This window comes from Frieseomelitta varia, unplaced genomic scaffold, assembly GCF_011392965.1.
Source record: "Frieseomelitta varia isolate USP_RPSP 00005682 unplaced genomic scaffold, Fvar_1.2 scaffold_62, whole genome shotgun sequence".
In the NCBI taxonomy this organism is placed as follows: Eukaryota; Metazoa; Arthropoda; class Insecta; order Hymenoptera; family Apidae; genus Frieseomelitta; species Frieseomelitta varia.
The window spans coordinates 327,317-345,006 of NW_025110390.1; the positions used below are offsets into that span (position 1 = coordinate 327,317).

A 17,690-nucleotide genomic window follows, 5' to 3' on the forward strand; every position below is an offset into this window, starting at 1 on the left:
TTTCAATAGCATATATTACTAAAGTCCGACAATTTTAATAGTAAATATCTCTTGAAGAAAGCATTTGAAAGCATACCTCCAGAGGAGAACGAAGTTTGTTTTAGGATTCTAAATTCATATCTAAAGTTTGGCAATTTAATCCGGGAATACCTGTATACTATGGAATTTTCTTACAATTTTGTCAAGAATTTAATGACATATTTTAACATATTTTATTGAAATTTTATACGAATTTAAAATGATATATTCTCATTGAGTTCTACTCATTCTTATTCTTTTTCCAGCTTCATCACGATTGCCATCGTGCAGAGTGACAAATGAAAAACGAGTTAAAGGGGACAGTTTAAGATTTTCTGACGAACGCACAGTTCCCAAATGTAAAAATTTGACATAGTTGCCATATTTTTGTTACTGTTCCACCGATCTATTTTATCCATGAAATGATGAAACTAGCGAAATAGGCTGTACGATCCTTGTCTCTTAAATATTCGCTCGAGTTCGATCGAAATTATCCGATTAGATTCAACTCCGAAATGTCAAATAATCAGACCTGGGTAATTTGAACAAATTTTTGAAATGATATGATTTGATTTAACCCTTTGCGATCGTATTAAATTTGGACATGGGTGTCGTACTGATCGGAATTAATTTCCGTTGAAAGAGCAGTGATACATAACATGCAAGATTATGAAGGATAAACAAGATTTATTAATTCTTTTGTGAACTTTAGATATATGTTTACACAATAATGTAATTTTAATGTAATGTTTTTATGTAAAAATTATATTTTATAGTTCTCCATCGTGTGGTATCTTTCAAAGCAGTTTCCAACATGCAGTCCTGGTTTTCGATTACATGTATCGCAAAAATAATTAGTTTCGCGTTTTCCGCCCTTGAGCGGTTTCTTAGTCCAATAATATTTCATAATAGGAACTGGTATAGTACCCATGTTAAGGATTACACCCAAAAAAGCTGTTAACTCTTCTTTCGTCACATCGATCCAGTTATTCCATGTTGATCGATCAGATAAGCTCTATTTTTGGCATATTTATTTGTTTCTAGTACAATTGTTTCAAGCAGTGTATCTGTGAAAAAGAGTCTGAAAAAGTCGATAGGTTCCGTGCAATGAACAGGTACATTAGGTCCAACAATCTTAGATCCCGTAGAAAAATTAGTTTTTGATTGTGGCTGATCTCTGTGCGTAACGTATCTCCAAGTAGTAAATTCGTTTATACTACTGTTCTCATTTTTATTATTTTCTTCTACTTCACTGTCGCTGGATATTACTAATTGCCTCACTCGTCGCTTCACTGGAACTATGTCACTACCAGAATCACTACAGACGTTATCACTTTCTATATCAGAGTCAGTATTCAAGGAATCAAAATAAAACTCTTCATCGCTATTTTCAGTTTCACAGTATACTTCTTTCGGTAACTTTCTTTTTGCCATTTTGGAGTATTATTTTGAAATATCTTAAGAAGCGAGAATGCCTAATTACAGTTAAACACAATTTGTAAAATATTATTTGGAATTCTACGAAGTATCTTCGAACCTTGTCGATTCTTTACGCTCAAGAAGCGACTGACTCGCCACGGCGTCTTGCATGGCGAGTGAGGGGTGACAGCTTTTGTTTAGACTGGGTTTCATTATCTCCAATTGATAGGAGCACCATATTGGTTCGTGAATAGGTTCTTTAGACATTCAGAGAAAGTGTAAACTGATACATGGATGAATACAGTATAAGATTAGAGTGGTTCCTTGCTGTGGTAGCTGAGAGTAGACATACGACCGCAAAGAGTTAAAAATACAAATCTTATAATTTCGTGGAAAAAATCATGTAACACTTTACTTGAATTCATTTTAAAATATAAAGGTTTTGCTTGATTTGTTTTTTTTTTTTTTTGTAAGATATTTTTACGTTATGTAGTAAATGAGAAATTAAAGAAATTTCTATTCTCGGAAATTGTAAAAATTCAAACATCTTTAAAAATATTGAGAATTTTTTTCATGACTGGATCCACCATAGTCTAGAAAATTCAAATTTTGTCTTTTGTCAACATCTTTAAACTTGATGTAAAGAAATTAGAATACAAAAATAGTATAGGTCGTAACATGGAAAGCATAAACATAAACATAAACGCCGAAAACCGTTAGAATAATAATACTAGTCTTATAACAAAGATAATCGGCAGAGGTGACTGGAGGGGTACGAACTCTCGAACGATTTGGATGAACCGCAACTTTTTTGAATATACGATTTTGTACTTATTTCTTACATTGCTTACAACTTTTTTCTATTAAACTTTGATTATTAGAATTAGACGATAAAATGTTAGAATTTCTCGAATTTATATCATCACATTAGTCTATACATTTATATAATATACATTAGTAATATTTATATATGCAAAATTTAATGTATTTTTTAATTCTTTGATATCTCAAAAACTAGTCGAAACTAAAATTTTATAAAGTCCTTATTCCTTCTCTATAGTCTCTCTAAATCACACGATCTGTCTCTGGGATCTTTTGGAATTACAATTAAATGAATCTCAGTATAAAATAAGAATATTGTTCCAATTGATCCGCTCCCCTCCTTTCAGATGTTTGCTGAATTCAAGAATTTAACCGTTCGGAAAATAATTTTACAATACCTAACGAATAAAAGATAACGAAAGACAGAAAGTCGTATAAAAATTAACATTGTGACCGTGTTCCCGACCGGCTGCTATTGTCCAGGGATACTTGCGTTTATTGAGAGTTGCATTTGTGTGTGCTTTTGTTTACACTAAACGCTCGAATTAGACCTGGTACTTTAAACGCAAAGTTCTTTTGTTTCATAAAAAAAAAAGGATAAAAGAATATTATATCTCTGTTCTTTCAAAAAGAATCGCTGTGCGATGATTTGCCTGTATCGGCAGTCTGTATCGGGCCCAACGTTTAGCTGCTAATTGCTTGTTCTCTTTTTATATAATACATATAAATTTCGTAAAATTGAAGAATCTACTTCCAAACAGAATTCTCGAAGCCAAGATTTTATATTTTTGGAGTTTCACATTCTTCTTCAACACTTCAAATTTCATTTCGATCGGTGGCTATTTAGAATTAAATAAATATATGGTAGTCAATTGCCAATTGCTAATTGCCAATCAAAGTAATTTTAGGAAGTAATTTAGTTAAGTATTTTTAATGATTTAGTTAGTTGCCTAATGATTTAGTAATCATCGATACCGCGCGGAAACAAATTTCGCCGATGCGTTAATCGTGACGTATCCCAAAATCGAAGCGACGTGCGTCCACCACATGGAACATATAAAAAAAGAGCCAAGCGGTACTTAACACGTTAAGCGCCATGTCAGTTACCGGTGACTGACACTATACTTTCCACTCGGACCGCGTCAGTCACCGGTGACTGACGATAAACTATTTAAAAAATTATATTCTTCTATTAATAAATTTTAAATAATTTGGAGATCATAAAAGAATGCACCTAAATATCACTTGTTGCCAAAAAGAAATTTTAATGAATATTATTAAAACAGTATAGATTATTAAAATATATTATTGTTGGATGACCAACCCGGACAATATTGAATCTATGCAAATACTGACAATGAGCTAGCAACAGTCCACATAAAAGTAGACTGTGAATAATTAGTCATAAGGGCAAGATCCAATAGTTGGTCATCTATGCTCCTTTCCCTCCCACTTGACGATGATAACCAAATATATATAAGAACATGCTTTAGAGACATACGAGAGCATAAAACATTCTAAATCATTATAGAGACATTCTATATCATTAAGAGTATAAAACATTCTAAATCATTATAGAGACATTCTATATCATTAAAAGCATCAAACATTCTACATCATTCTACATCATATTCAAGAGCATTAAACATTGTAAATCATTCTATATCATTCTATTTCATACACGACCACTGTAAGAGAATAAACTCTTCTAAATTGTAAGCGTGTTGACTCCATTACACGGAATCCAACATTATTAAAAGTATATAAACAGTATATATAACAGTATATAAAACGGTATATACAAAAATGGTTGTCCCATGCAAGTTTCACAGAATGTTATAGCTTTTGTCAACTTTCTGGCAACATCTCGTCCAAATCGTGCTGCATGATCTTCGTAGCATTTTTTACAATATCTTCGAAGTTTAGATACTCTTCCAGTTTTTTTGTTGCAGTTTGTGACGAGATATTTGAGGTATATTTACAGTACTACTTGGAATTTCTCCATCCTGACAATTTGTTAGATAGACAGCTAATTCCTTCCATAATTCTGTGATACAGATTCTGTGAAATCGGATATCGCGGTCTAAACGGAAAGGAAAAACAAAACAGGCTTGGCGCTTAACGAAGGAAAGCGAAAGTTTAATACGTTAAATTCGCTGTCAGATTTTTCGCGCGTCTCGATCGTACGTACATACGGCTATTGCGGTGTTTACAGGATTCAAGGTGTACCGCGTCCACTAAGAGTCCGTGAAACAGCGTGTACATACGACTATTGAGGTGTTTACAGTTACAGGAACAAAGAGAACGTAAAAAGGTCGGTAGCTTGAGACAATGATTGGGACGGGGACGAATATCGTTTGTACACATGCGCATTGCGTATCCTGAGTTTTCAGGTCGCTAGCCGGAGAAACTGACTTCAGTTATTCGTAACAGTTAGTGCGTGATGGAGTTGGATGCAATTTCTGTGTAGCTGAAATCGAGCAGTTTGCCGGTATCGAGCGCGCTTCGATCGTTCTCGAGCAAAATGAACATCGAAAACAACAAAAGGGCAGTTAATCACGTGTCGAGAATTAGTCTGCTACAGTGATCGTCGATCATTCGCGACGAGATCGAGTCAAAGAAAATTGAAGCCGCGATGGACGTGAAATTGATGGAAAAAACGATACTCGGAGTAAGAAGACGCGAAACGTGAGCGAAATCCGACTCCGGAGGATCGTCGAAGACATTTTTGCGAGGATTGACACGTTAAGCGCCAAGCCTGTTTTATTATTTCTTTTTCCGTTTAGCCTTTCACCGATATGCTGGCGGTTGGAGATCTGTGTAAGGTTATGACAAGACTGCATGTTTATCTTCAGATATACAGGGTGGGTAGAAAATCGTAATACAACTGGCCAGCGGGTAATTCTACGTAAAAAAATCAGAGTTGGACATATTTTATTCGAACAACAAACGAATAACAAATAAATCTGCCAAATTTATTTGTAAATAACGAATAACGAGAAAAATTATTTGTTATTTACGAACGATTTTATTCGAGGAAAAATTATTCGTTATTTACGAATAACGATTTTATTCGAACAAACAGTTAGGCATTATTCGAAAAAAATTTTATTCGAATAACATTTCGAATAAATTCTTCAAATGAAATTTTATTCGTATAATATTTCGAATAAATTCTTCGAATTAAATTTTATTCGAAATATTTACTGAAATAATGTAAAGAAAAAGAGTCAAGAGACCTTTTTTCACAATTTTGATTTATTTAATAAATTTGCTTTGCTTTTAATATCTAGTAAAGTGGAATCCACTTCAACCGACCAACATTTACACAAACGAATGATAACGTAGAACTTCTTGTACTACAATATTTTACAAATAATAGAAATCATTACACATCTCTGAACCCATATCCCATAATTAAAAATTTTTTTTTTTAAATATAACACTCCTTTGCCATCTTCTGCTCCATTTTTTTTTATTTGCAACGATAACAAACTCGCCTAAAGCAAACAAATTAACCGACAAAATGTTCGAACAAAAAATTGTGCTAAAAGAAAATTTATTAAATAAATCAAAATTATGAAAAAAGCACTCCTGACTCTTTACATTATTTCAGTAAATATTTCGAATAAAATTTTATTCGAAGAATTTATTCGAAATTTTATTCGAATAATGCCCAATGCTCTAAAAAAAAATAAGCAAAAAATGAGGTGTACAATTTTTTCATTCAGGGCTTCGTTTTCGAGAAAATCGTATTTAAAGTTTGCTCAATTACGCAGTGCGATTTCCTAATCGTGTATTCTATTACCGGTTGTCTCTGCTCGTGCTTAGTGTTTATATTGATAACAGTAGGATACTGTAGAAAATAACACACCTAGTATTAGTACGAGAAATCTTGGCTCACAACATAATATTAATACGGAAACAAGTCGTCATATTTTGCAGAAGAACCACATGTATCCATACCACGTCACGCGGGTACAGAATTTTCTAGAACGTAACCTGCCACGAATGAATTTTTCCTAGTGGTTATTAGAATGTCACACTGCAGATCAACGGTTTCTATCGAGTATTTTGTCCGACGAGTCCAGATTTACACGAGATGGAATTTTCAATGTCCACAATACGCATCGATGGTCAGACAGAAATCATTGTGCTTATCGTGAAACCCACTTATAAGAGAGGTGTAGGGTCAATGTTTGAGCAGGCATAGTTGATAATCGAATCATGGGAATTTATTTTCTCCTAGACAATCTAAATGGATGCAGATATTTAGAGATTTTACGTGACACATTGCCTTCATTGTTAGAAGAAGTTCCTTTACATATCAGACCTAGAAACATTTTTCATCATGATGGTGAAATCCCCCCCTCCCCTCCCCTCCCCGCATTTTACGAGTCCAGTTTTAAATTTCTTAAATAAAAAGTATTCGTGCTGGAATATATAGGTCGTGCCGGTAAGATACACTGGCCGCCAAGGTCACACCTCTGTATTTCTAGTTATAGGGACACATAAAAAAAGAACTGTATAAAGAAAACATTAACAACATTGTACAATTTGTAATGGATAAAGGGCGAAGAATTCGAGGCGTATTTCCTTCTCAAAAGTCTTTATTCGACTGTCGGATTGTCGTCCCAGGCACCTCTTCTCGGAACATAAACAATTCGTTCCTATGGCGATCGTCCCTACAAATTAAAGCAAAAAATTCTTCAAATGTTTGAAAAGCTAAAAAATGATAATACGTTACAATCAGTTCAGTTATCTTTAATTCGTCGAGCACAATTACGTATGCAGCAACGAGGACATTTCCAATAGTACTTGTAAGGCAATAAACTTCAAATTAGAGTTTCTCGAAAACGAAGCCCCGAATGAAAAAATTGTACCACATTTTTTCCTTATTTTTTTACGTAGATTTACCTGGCTAGTACGATTTTCCACCCATCCTGTATTTCTTGTATGTATTTATCGTACTCTGTATGTATTAATCTGTACCCTGTATTCTTTTAGAAATGGTTTCTCTTAAATCAGTTGCCTGTGGTTTGTGTTCCAGTACAATTTAAAAAATTTTTCTTTACCTATAACAGTGACAATGTCAGTAGAAGAAGCGTGTGAAAACGATTCAAGTGAAATTAGTTTTCCTAAAAAACATCGTAGAGTCGTCCTCTTTTTGTCATCAGAGGATGGCACCATTTTTTTGTATACCGTGTTTTAATAATATTCATTAAAATTTTTTTTTGGTAACAAGTAATATTTAAGTACATTCTTTTATGATCTCCAAAATTATTTAAAATTTATTAACAACTATTTATTAATAAAAGAAACTTAAATATATACGTCTCATTTTGTAATAATTTTCACTTATCTGTCTTTTCATTTGCTTTTGTAATAAATTTTTGAAATTGCAACGAGACTTTATGGACACCCCGTATCGTTTAAAACGTTTCGATATTTAGAGCACGCGAACTATACCACGTAGATCCCATTCAACGGAAATCCCATCGTCGTTACATTAATTCTCAAAGTTCGGAAACTAATAACCGTCTTTGACAATTCATCGTCGTTGTCGATCGTTGTTGCTGGCTTGACGTTGCGAATCATTAATGTCTCAATCGCGGCCAATCGCGAATCTCACGTGAAACACAGTGCCACTACATTCCGTTTGCGATGCATCGTTGAACACTGGCAGAGTAGAAACCAACTGTGTAGTTTTCCAGCGACGAACTTTTGAATCTTAAAATCACGCTTGCTATGATGATATAAGCAAAATACGAAGACGAAATGATTCGCGACAGAAGGCTGTTGTTACTCGTAATCCTTGTAATAACGTTTGTAAATACGGTTTGTTCATAGTTGAAGCTAGACACCATCCTCACGAGAACGTCGTGAACAGGCACGAATGGGAGGAGAAATCGGCACGACCTCGTCGACAGACGATCATCCTTTTCTTGGACGCAGGAACTTGAGGACGACTCGTTGGCCGATCGAGAGGAAGAAGAAGATGATGATGATTATGACGATTGTCTCTATTACGAGAGATTCTATTCTCGGACCTTGAGAATGGCCGCATTCTTTCCCATCTGGGTATTATCGAGGTGGTTATCACAGAATCCGGCTGGTACGAGGACGAAGAACAGAAACGCAGAGGTTCTCCTCGATATCCCGATCGAAGCTACGAACTGAGATCCGACAGAATTCACCGCAGACCCGGTTATTCGAAACATTGTGACACCGACTACGATTCGGCCAAGAAGGACGAATTCGAGTATGAAAAATGGGGCGCGGACAATGGCGGTTCCGACGGGCATCGATCTTGATGGAAAAATGGGAGGAAACATAGGATCGTTGTCCCCAAACACGACTGGCGCCTCAACGGCAGAAAAACGCCCCAATCACTCGGAAAAAAATTCGACGATTGGAGAAGACCCAATCTCTGCTATTGCAAGAGTCACAACTCTGCTATTTCAGAACCAAGAGCAAAAGAGTCGATAATTTCAAAGATTACGAGTATCCGATGGGTGAGTTCAAAAACGCGAAGATAACGGAGATAACGTATGAGAGAGCGAGAACGAGGATCAAGACGAAGACGAAGGCGATGACGAAGACAAGATTTCACAAAGGCGAAAAAAAATCTTCGCTGAAAACTTATGACATCATCAGACGGTTGACGTCCGACGATAAATCAAGACGATCAGGAGAGACTTCAGAAACATAAAGGAACGGATATACGAAGTGTGACGGCTTGGAAAATTTCCAAGTCAAGAAACTTCACCAGGCCGGCAAGTTGCGATTATGGAAAGATCGCCAACCTTCCTCATGTTAATACCATGCCCAGTCATCGCTCTTCGAGGATGTTTGACAAGAATTTACCCGGGAAACTGTCGAGTCCATTGATCGGGTGTACTGGACAAAAAGATATGCCATCACTCATATGTACTTAATTCTGAATACATACGGAAGATAATACATATTTAGTACCGTGTATCGCGTCCCGATCTAAATCTGCGTATTAAACGAAGATTTTGTCGATAGCTTGCTGTCTTCACTAATGAAGAGCAGCTCGTTCAAGGATAATAATTGTATATACGAGGTTGCGTTGGTTAGATTTTTATTCACACGGCAAGAAGAAAGTTTAAATTAGTAAAATTGTGCTGCAGAATTTTCTTGTCCGAACTTTCTTTCTGAACTACTAAATTCATTGTGTATCGGCCTTATATATATAGTTCAGAAAGAAAGTACACACACACACACGCACACACACAGGTAGATTCTATTGTCCTTCCTGATCTTGGAAATGGGAAGGTAAATTAATTAAAGCCAAGAGATACCATTGAGCGAGGTCAGTCTTATAAAGTTATATTTATTACTTTTTGACTCGACGACCTAGGGATGCCTCACATTTTATATATGGTCGAGATTTTATTTATGGTAAGATTTTATATATTTACTTTTGTCCCTTTAGTAGGGGTAGTTGTAATGAGGAAACTTGTTGAGCTTTGGAATTGGTAATCAGGTATGACTACAAAAAAAAGTGTATAAAATGTTCAAAACCTATTATCCCTGGTTCGATGAATTTTTTATTCACATATTATGGGTTTATGGTCTCCATTTTTAAAATCAAACACCGTGTATATTGTACTTGACATTGTATGTAAACACAATACGAAAAGTCAGTTTTCTGGTATTTGGTTTACGAATATTATGAAAAGGAATGAAAATTCGAGCTAATGCAAATGGGCCAGTTGATACGACAGACTGTATGAAATATACCTGTATAGTGGTTTAGATGATTAATCAATATTTCATAATGGTACTTTTTCCTTGTATGACATCAATTAAACGCTTTGGAATTGATTTATGTAATTTTTTAATTTCTTTGTGGTAAATTATTCCGTTCTTCTACCATTTTGGATTTTAATTCTTGAATTGTTTGAAACTATCTCCTGTATAAACTTTCCTAGATAAATCCGCCATAGTTTCTATAATATTTAAATCTGGCGACCTTGCTGGCCAGTTCAAAACTTGAATATTTTTTGAAACAAAATATTCTTGCATTCGTTTAGCGGTATGTATTATCCTGCTGAAAAAGCCACCCTCACCCGCGTAATACGAGCGGCATGTTTCTCTAATTGTTCGTCTATCAAATTTATATATTTTTGACATATATTTTGATATATATTTATCCTCCTGCAAATAAAGTTTATGCCGTGCTTACAACACAATTCCTCCTCCTCCTCCCATTTATCTACGACTTAGTATAACTTTCTCCTTTCTTAAATCATAGAAATAATAATTACACTCGTTTGAGTCGTCCAAGTTGAACTTTTTCTTGTCATTAAATATTACTTTCCTCCATTATTTCTTCTAATATATATAACTTTTGTAGGAATTTTGGTATAAAAAGGTTGTTTACTTAAAGTTAGAAATAAGAATTTTGTTTAATGGTGATTATAAGATAAAGATTAACACTATTTTCTCTTAATAGCTGCGTTTACACGCTAAACTCGCTACTCTCTCAAGACTCACTTTTCTTACTGAATGCTCGAAACTCTCTGACTGACTCTTTTCTTCCTCATCAGCACGAAACATTCATCATTCATACACACACACGCACACGAACTAAATCATATCCTTAATATTTTAAGTGCCAGACTTGGAAGGCTAGAATAAACATTCCCATGTCCTATGCCTAACTTTCGCTACAGCACATGGCACGCCACTTGGGACATTTGACCACAATTGTTGGACACTGGAGGAAGTACTGGACTCTTTTCCAGAATTGCCCATTCCACTTTTGACAAACTTTGAGCGTTTCTCTTTATGCTGCGATGTTAAAGAGGTGTTTCAATGTTAGACGTTTTAAATGCTCAAAATTGTTTGAAACACGTGATACGTAATTTTTATTTGTCACTACACCTGCTTTTACAATTTCTCTTCCAATCCTGAATTAAAAACTTTACGCACAATGGCTCGTCGACTAAATTTTTTTTTTACCGTAAGTATCAAGTTTTTTTAACAAAGCATGCATTACTACGCGATTTCAATTAACTAAATTTCGCGATTTTTTAAAATGAAATACTCCTTAGATCGAAATAAAATTCTATCAATTTCGCTTTGAGAGTAGCAAAGACTCTATTTTGAAATATCATTTAAAATATCATTTTTGAACTTAAAATAATACACTTCGAATACTACGAATATACTCGATACATTTTCTCTCGTTAACCCTTCAGTAACTAACGAGAACTTAAAAATGTACATGTAGTGTATCATTTTCACTAGAAGAAGCTCGTACATATTGACATTTCTTTCCATAACATTCGTAAACGGAGTTCCAAGAAACTGATTTTTGGTGTATTTGCATACAATGTCATAATACAATATACGCAGTTTACCAAATATGTATTATCATCCGTGTGTATTCAGAACTAAGCATACAGTTCTGAGGGATAGCGTATCATTTTGTCCTGCACTGTACTTCCCAATCAGCGGATCGAGTTTGATATAGTCGTGATTGTAATAACATTTTGTGCGAGAACAGCTTGAATTGGATGGGACGGAAAACTTTGGGAGCGAGTTCGCGAGACAGTTTGATTTCCATCGACGAAACTGGAAATTGTAAAGCCTCGTCAGATTCTTTCGGTATCAATCTTGTCCGCGAAGATTAAGATCGTCGTGGCACGACTTTATTACGGAGCACGATCGCGCAACTACATGAGAGAGAATCCTTATCGATGCCTCCTCTCTTAGAAGTCGCTATCGACTATCAACGTCACGCTCCGTTTTATTTTCTTTCGCGAACGTCTCAAAAATCAAAAAGAAAGAAGTAGGCGCGTCGCGTCGTGTCCTTTTCCTTCTGTGAGACTGCGAAATACAACGGAGATCGTTTAAAGATTAGTCTATCGAAGCGCATCGGTGCAAATTCGTCTTGAAGAATCCTTTCGTGACTCGTCCTTGGTACTAGAGTTTGACGTGCAGCTCGAATAGATGCTAGACACTTCTATTTCGACCTTATACTTAAATTTAGCTAATTTTAAACAGAAAAGAAATTAACAGGAAAGTCATTTTATCTGTGAAAATAAGTAAAAAACGTGGATATCTTGTATTTTTTTAAATCTTATGAATATCGTGTGACCGATGCAACATCAAATGCGATTGACAAATCTAACATTGCTATTTTATTTTACGCGTTACCAATTTGAACATGATTATAGAATTTCGTTCGATTATAGAAACTCGTCCGCTGGAGCGTGAGATACGTCAAGGAGAAAGAAAAGCGGTTCCACGAAAAGAGCAAGCGAAGAGAAAGATTGAAATTCCGTTCGGAGCGTTGATTAAGAAATTTGGTTGTCTGGTGTTCGATCAGAAGAATCTCTTGAGCGCTACTGGTTATGGGCTCGAGTCTAGTTAGCCAAATTTTCACAAGGATCGCCAGATTGAAGTAATCGGAGTCACGCAATTTCATCGTGAAGCGACGCTTCAACTGTGATTCTGTCACGTGGTTGCTATTTACCTACGAGATGGTAGCGAAATCAAAAATAGCGAGGCTACAAAGGCAATTCTGATGTCAAATATCCATTCTGATGTCATATCACCAGTGAAGGAAAAACTAAAGATTCATGTTAAGACAATTTCAAACAACGGGATATTAGTTGAGAGATAACTAAACAACAACAAAAGAAGATGTGGAGCGTGTGCTTAAAAGCGAGAGGCTTCTAGTGACAGACCTTGCAAGTGGACTTCTCGTGGAAAAGAAACCAATGATAATAATATACAACGTTCCAACCAGTCTCAATTTTGAGATAACAGAACTTGGAAGGCGAAAGGATAAGTTCCAAGAAGAAGGTGAGGCTCTCACACGAAGCTGGAAATAAAAATGCTGAAACCGTCAATGTACTCGAGGTTACGCCAAGCATCAAGGAAACACTACTTAAAGACAAATTTTCAATTATCAAATAAATATTATTTTCTCAAATAATCAATTCTTCAATTTGTTGTTTCCTAATTATTTCCATAGTTTCAAATTCCTTTAATTGACCAAATAAGCTGTTAACTAAAATCCATTATTTGCCAAATACCAAAGAACATTATTTCAAAAATTTATAAGTTATTATTCGAAATAAATTTTTCCCAGATCTGCATCAGAATGATCAGGATTTTCTCCAACTAACTTCTCCTTTCTGTATTTTCCTTGTACATTGACGCATCTATGCATCACTTTAGATAAAACTAGAAAAGATAGTAGACTTGCTAGATTCAGGCTATGTACACAGGCATAGGCTGCCCACTATCGATTAGTTCCTTATAGCAAGAGTCTTATTTCTATTATAGCCGGTCACCAGATATGACGACCAGCAATAGATAATAAACTACTATGAAGAACGAAGATACACCGACATACCTTTTTTGAATATCTTTCTCCTTTATGCATTTTCAGTATATCATTTCTTCATCCTATTTTTGTAATTGCTAAAACACACCCCCCACAATAGTAATAGCCATAACTTTTTTCTGGAAACACCTAACGACAAATAGGAAAATATAGTCTCAAGTTTATATAGTTTCTACTCGCCAGTCTGCTTCAGACAGCATCCACTCGGCAACAGTTATCATTGTTATTTTCATTGTTTTTATTTGTTATTTGTTTATTTGATATGTTCGTGCAACAAGCAAACGAATTTTCTGCTTTTTCTCTTGTGGAAGATTATCACAACGATGTTGAATAAATATTATTTTTTTATAAACCACGATGCTGTTATATATTATATTTTCCTATATGTACATTTAAAATGCGAATATTACACACAACACGCACGTATAGCGATAAATGTTCAACCATCAGTGTATCATACATTTCTGCGGAAAAAATTCTAATCTATTATATTTCAATTCTACTGAAATTCATAATTATAAAACTCAGTTAATTAAATCATTCAATACTATTATAAAAGGGAAGAGAAATTGCAAATTATTAATTATTATAACAATTATTAATTAAAACCTATAACAAAATATATCACCAGTATCAGCAAGTAATATGCATCTTTCATGAAGTCGGAGGATATCAGTCTTCTCTATTATGAAATGCTCAAATAAAATTGTTTCAATAATAATTATTTATAATTTATCTATTCATATGGATATTTTATTTTTGCAAACATTTATATTAAATATATTTTGATTTTATAAGTACTATAAATGTATATATTCTAATTGTTAAAATCGCGATGTGCAAAAAACTATTTTGATCCCTATTCTGATCTAATACATAAAAAACTTGAAAAACTTGAAAAAAAACTTGAAAAAAATGGTACTACTCACGGGTACAAAAAATACCCGCGGCCACTATGCTCATCAAAAATTCTACGTATACAACTAACCAGCCGTGCCAATTCGGACCTTTCATCCTACGATATGATTGAGTGACCAGAGGAACAAAAATGCATGCGACTCACTGCGAAGAACGATATCATCTGCACTGGACCAAGAAAAATCATCGTGAAGATCTTCATCAAACAGATATCACTGAAAATCCCATGATGGAAGTGAACGCCGTGAAAAATTTCTTGAAAAGTTATTTGTGAAAATTTAAATAATGATAAAAATTGGGACTCTAATAATTTGAAATGTTTTTCTTTTATAGCTATAATTTTACATTAGACTTCAATGGAAAGAGAACTGTAGAGAATAGAATTAATTCAAGTACAGTCTGCTAGAATACTTACCTTGTGCTTCTGAAGCATCGTAAGATTTTTAGAGGAATAAGGGGAATTGGAGATTGTAAAGAATCTGTAATAAAACATAAAATATTAGAATTTATATTTAAAAACAAAGCAGAAGTTCTTAAGAGATAATGAAACATCTTACATTCTTGGTTTTGGAGCCACCGTTAAATTTTCCTCAAAATATTTCAAAAAGTTAATATTGTGAAGCATCTGTAACAAAACGTCAAACATTATACTTTGTTGTCAAATTTGAAACATGAGTAGATTGAAGTACAATATATGAAATTACTTACGATCATGATCTCCTGGAGAGGCCTTACCGCGTTGAGCACTGATTCTAATATACTGAAATCGAATGTTAAATAAAAAAAAATGTAAAAAAAGAAAAATAAAAAACTATTAACGCGCGCGTTTAAATAACAATCGGCGGACTCACTGACTCTAACTTCGTGAATTATAAGTTAAATGAATTAATAATCTAATTTAATTTAATAAGAGCCATTTTGCTTGGAAAAATATTAAAATATTGCGCAACAAACACTGACTCTACTGACTGCATTGCGCGCAATGAAAAATTTTCTGAAAATAAGGCTGATTAAGGGGAAGGGCAAAGAATACGTTCATTTAAAGAATATTGCTATCTTTCTAAAAAATGATTATAAATTTGCATATGCATTAAAGATAGTTAGAAATTATAAAATATTTCCCAATATTTGCAGAAATATTTGTAGAAATTGTATTCTGAATGTTCATTGTTAAAGTGAAGTATGCACATTAGTAATATGTTATATCGTATATTATAAATATTCAAAAATGTTTGCATAACTCAAAATTTCGTAGCTCAATACATAAATATAGCATTTAAAAAATCATACATGTGTGAAATCTTGCTTTGAATCGTTTAATTGCGCATTAGCATTCGGAAAAAGTATATTGTAGTAAAAATATGAAAATTTTGAATTTAATAATCTAATACAAAAATATATATAAAAGTATATACCATTAAGTTACTACGATCTCCATATTTGAAATAAAATATTAATCAATTTAATCTGTTCCATTTTAATCCTTGTATCCCATATAATTACGAAATTACATATTGTGAATTGTATATCAAATATACATAATTATACATTTATACATTCTAGGTAACAAATGTTACGCAGAATGAATAAAATGTTACCAACTTTTCGTGAAAGTTCATCAGATTATTCATTAATGATCGTGACGTCTATGCATTCTATGCTATCTTTGCAACCAAGCAATAACCTGCACAAAAAGAAACCAAAAGTTAGAACAAATATGTCAAATGAAGGCAAATATGTAAAAGTGAAACCATAATCAACTTCAAATTCTATTAAAAAAGCGTTCGAAAGTACGAAACAAGCTACCGGTAACCGTAAGAGTGAAATCAATGATCGAAAAAAAATCAGCATGAGAAGCTCCAAAATCTTAGTCTATTTCGTTAGCTTGACGCTCAATGAATCGTCAAACACACGCGTATTAATTAAATGATATTATTAATGAGATATAAATGAAAATAAAAAAGTGTCGAAGAAACGATGCCATCTAAGTCAAAAATGTACGTTTTATTTTAAAAATACACAACACAAATGCAAATCTAACAACTATTGATTTAAATTTTTACCTGAGAACTTCTGAATGATACTTCTTTCTGGATGATTCTTCTGGATAATACTTTGTTCTTTACAGACGAGATGTGCTTCCTTCCGCCATTCTCTTCGCTTAAAAATCGATCATGAGAAATATCGATTGAGTTCAAGAATCGTAGGAAGTATATTGCCTATTTCACCGTTGAAGCGCTTAATTTGGTATAAAAAAAAAAATTCTGGTCTAAATCAAATACACAAAATTCATGAGACATTTTTAAAAAAGAACGAAAATATTCATATACTAGATAAAAAATTGTCTTAAAATACTTTAAATTGTTATAATTTCGTGAAAAAAATTTGTAGAGCAATTAACTTGATTTTATTTTAAAGAATAGAGTCTCCACTTTAACAATCTTGGGTTTATTTCGTTCAAAGATATTTATTTTTACATCGTGCAACAAGTGTAAAAATAAAAATGTTTCTGCTCAAAACATCTCACGGAAGAGAAGTTTTCCATCACTGAACAACTTTTTTATGATCAGATCAATCATGATCTTAAAAATTGAAACCTCTTTAAATTGAGCCTTTAAAACTGCAAGTCATTGCAAATAACATTGTCTTAACAAATAACTTCAAAATTTCAAAAACGGATGATCTGCAAAAAATAATTACCACAATATAACTTTATTTGTGGAACCAAATATATATATAACCAAACAATATTTATGGGAACATTTCTTTGATACTTCCAAGCTTTTATAAAATCGAGTTTATAAGATTCACTCAAACTCTGAAGTTACACACTAAATAAGTAAAAAACATCATATCTAATTCATATCTAATTATGTTGTTAAAAACTATATTTCAATCATTTTTTCTAATATCTTTAAATAGATGTAAATAATCAAATATATAATGAATTTTTCATCTCAATTTCCATCTAAATCGTTATATTCCTTTATTGATGAAGTATCACTACGTTCAATTCAATAAATAATTCTCGAAAGAGACTGGCAATACTGTCCATATTTTTTTATTTCAATTCTCACCACTAGCAGTGCTGCAGTACAAAACTTGTCTGAATCGGTACGATAGG

General features: G+C 33.6%; 1 pseudogene; it reads left to right on the forward strand.

Moving 5' to 3' along the window:
- Positions 1–7,622: 7,622 nt before the first annotated feature.
- Positions 7,623–14,755, forward strand: LOC122534620 (annotated as a pseudogene).
- The last annotated feature ends 2,935 nt before the right edge of the window (positions 14,756–17,690 follow it).